General features: G+C 33.2%; 1 protein-coding gene across 10 annotated transcripts in view; it reads right to left on the minus strand.

Annotated features, from left to right (window-relative positions):
* The window catches only part of CEP128 (centrosomal protein 128), a 483,382-nt gene that overhangs the window by 300,166 nt on the left and 180,052 nt on the right, over nucleotides 1–3,164 (minus strand). The gene's annotated exons all lie outside the window — the stretch shown is intronic.

Consider the following 3,164-nt stretch of genomic DNA (forward strand, 5'->3'; position numbering starts at 1 on the left):
CTACATATTCTTTGATAAAACAGCCACATTTATAAAACATAAGGATGAAGAAAACAAATGTGGTAAAAAAAAGAATAATTTATAAAATAATGTCAATTTTTAGTATCAGCTATTTTAAAAATATACAAACATGTTCAAAATTAAAATCAATCTTTCTTTTAATATATCTACTACCAAACTACTTGACTTTACAAAGATAGTTGGTGTCATTTATAAACTCATAACTATTTGCATACAAATATTTTTTTAATTATATCTATATATAGATCAGGCATTTAAAAAATTCATTACATAAACTTTAACGCTGACTGAGCAAAAATGATGCAATTATGCAGTAACACTTGTTGATTTGCAGATTCCAGTGAAACTAATAAAAATATATTTCTGATAGAATAAACAGGTAAATGTCATGAAAATCAAAAGATTAATATCAATAAGATTCTTCTGAAACAAAAGAAGAATCGAATATGTCACTGTAAAATGTAAACAAAAGGAACAACAAATTTTAATGATACTATGGATGGGAGACTATTCTTTCTATAATATTTCAGGGTAGCTTTTTTGCCCTGGTTAGAATCTCGTAATAAAGTACCAAATGAATACGTAAAAATCTGTGGGTTGCATAACACGTGTTCTCTTTGTCATGTAAAACTGAAAAATAACATTTGACAAAGCAAAATCAGATGTTGGAAAAAATGCATTTTAATACCACATATCACCACTGAATACATGAGGAAAATATGCTAAAGTCAGTTATTCTGTGGATATTTAGCAATGGCAGTGTTCTACCACTGATTAATGCTACCACTGGTGCTAATGATTTATATGAATTTTGATGTAGTTTTAATATTTCTTAGCTTACCAGGTAATAACTATATGACAAGAAACACAATCTAAAACCACACAGTCAAAATAATAGCAAGGCTTTAAAAAAAGGTTGTAGGTATTGGTAGCCTCAGTAACATCACACATTGACATTGGGGATAGGCATGCAAAAATACCACTTTGTTAAGCAAATGAGAAAGCCAACCCCCCACCCCTGCCCACCCCTTTTGATTGTAGCAGAGCTGTCCCTTCAACTCGTAGGGCCTCATTTATCAAATTCATTGCATTGTTTACGTTGTAATCTTCAGACTACTAGTCACTGGGTTTTCCTTCATTGAAAACGTATTTTTATTTTGTTTTCTTGCTTTTATCTGCCCCAGACTGGCCACCTTATACATGTGTGTATGTGTATCAATATTTCTTTACATATATACATCTATGTATGTGTGTGTGTATGTGTGTATGTACACACATACCTCTTTGTCCATAATTTACATATAAATTACCTACTATGTGTCAGGCTCTATGCATGGTCTTGGAGATGGAAATATGACCAAGGTGTAATGTGTCTCTTCAAATATCAAGCATAATTATAAAAGTGCCCACCTGTTTGGCTTGCTTAACACATGTGCCTTCAATATCACTTGCTGATGAACCTGCCAGCTCTTTTCACATGTGTGCCTCCTCTGTTTCAAATGATTCCGCATAGTCTGGCTCTAAACGTCCAATCAGCAAAGTTCTGTGGCTTTATGATTAGGTAAATCATAGGCACATTATTTTAATTACTAACACATCATTAGGCTGACTGCATGCAGTCATTCCATATACACCAATTGGTTGACTGCTTGATTGAACCAGTAGTCAGCATATATTTGGAAACATAACAATAACAAAATAATGGCAGCTACCATTAACTGATATCTTATTAGATACCAGACACCATGCCAAGCACTTTACATACATTCTCACACTTAATCCCAATAAAGGTATTATTATGTCCATTTAAATTATGATAAAACTGAGGCTTTGAGTTTTAAATAACTTGCCTAAAGCCACACAGATAGAAAAGAATTCAAAGTTTTGCCCATAATGATTATTGCTATACTACCTCTCAAAGAGAAAGTCCCTATCTGAAGTTGGCTCAATCCAACACAATTTTGATTCATAGCTAACTATAAATGGATCAACACAAACAGCTAAATTTACTAAAGTACATAGCAATCATGTATATGAAAAATAAATATTAAAGATTAGAAAGCATATAAACTACATATATATGAGTGTGTGTGTGTGTGTGTGTATCCTTAAGATTATATGCCATTTTAGGCTACAGAGACCATGTTTTCTCTGCATTAGCACCCATTGTCAGGACTTGACTATATAGTTTTAACAACTGAAAGAGATTTTATTTTTAAAAATCCCACTATGTGTTAGCCAACAACAAACCTATATCTTATCTCTGTCCTATCCTCAACATCCAGCACAATGCCTGCCACATAGCAGATGCTCAATACATAGCAACATTAAAATAAAATCATTAACTCTTCAAGCTCTGTTCTAAAGTGAATGCTCTACTTATATGAACATGTGATAACACATGCACCTGAAATATAATAAATAGAATCTTTGAAGCAGCATTTATTCATATTTTTATTTATTTTTTAAATTTTTTGAGAGGAAGTCTTGCTCTCTCGCCTAGGCTGGAATGCAGTGGCACAATCTCGGCTCACTGCAACCTCTGTCCCCCGGGTTCAAGTGATTTTCCTGCCTCAGCCACCTGAATAGCTGGGATTACAGGTGCTCGCCACCACACCCAGCTAATTTTTGTATTTTTAGCAGAGACAGGGCTTCACCACGTTGGCCAGGCTGGTCTCGAACTCCTAACCTCAAGTGATCCACCCACCTCAGCCTCCCAAAGTGCTGGGATTAAAGGCATGGGCTACCATGCCCAGCTGACATTTTCAACATATCAAAATTTTCACCACTATTTCTTAAATGAAGCTATGGAAATATAAAACACATTAATGCAATCTTCTGGCTAACTTCATAATTTCATAAATTAGAATTTTATTATGAAAAAGGTGAAAAATTTAGCATTATCACCAGAGCAACTACAACCTGGCAATAGATACATTAAATACATGTGAACATTAGACACAATTAAAACAAAGCATGAAATAGAACTAAATGACAGCTGTTTTCAAGACTGTAGGCCTAAATTTAGCAACATAAGCACATTTAATCATAAACTCCTAACTAACTTACATTTCATTTCCTTGACTTTACCAATTACTAGAGAATTTATATATATATTTAATTTTATATTTATATGTAATTTT

This window comes from Rhinopithecus bieti, unplaced genomic scaffold (genome assembly GCF_001698545.2).
Source record: "Rhinopithecus bieti isolate Rb0 unplaced genomic scaffold, ASM169854v2 scaffold_6782, whole genome shotgun sequence".
NCBI classification, from domain to species: Eukaryota; Metazoa; Chordata; class Mammalia; order Primates; family Cercopithecidae; genus Rhinopithecus; species Rhinopithecus bieti.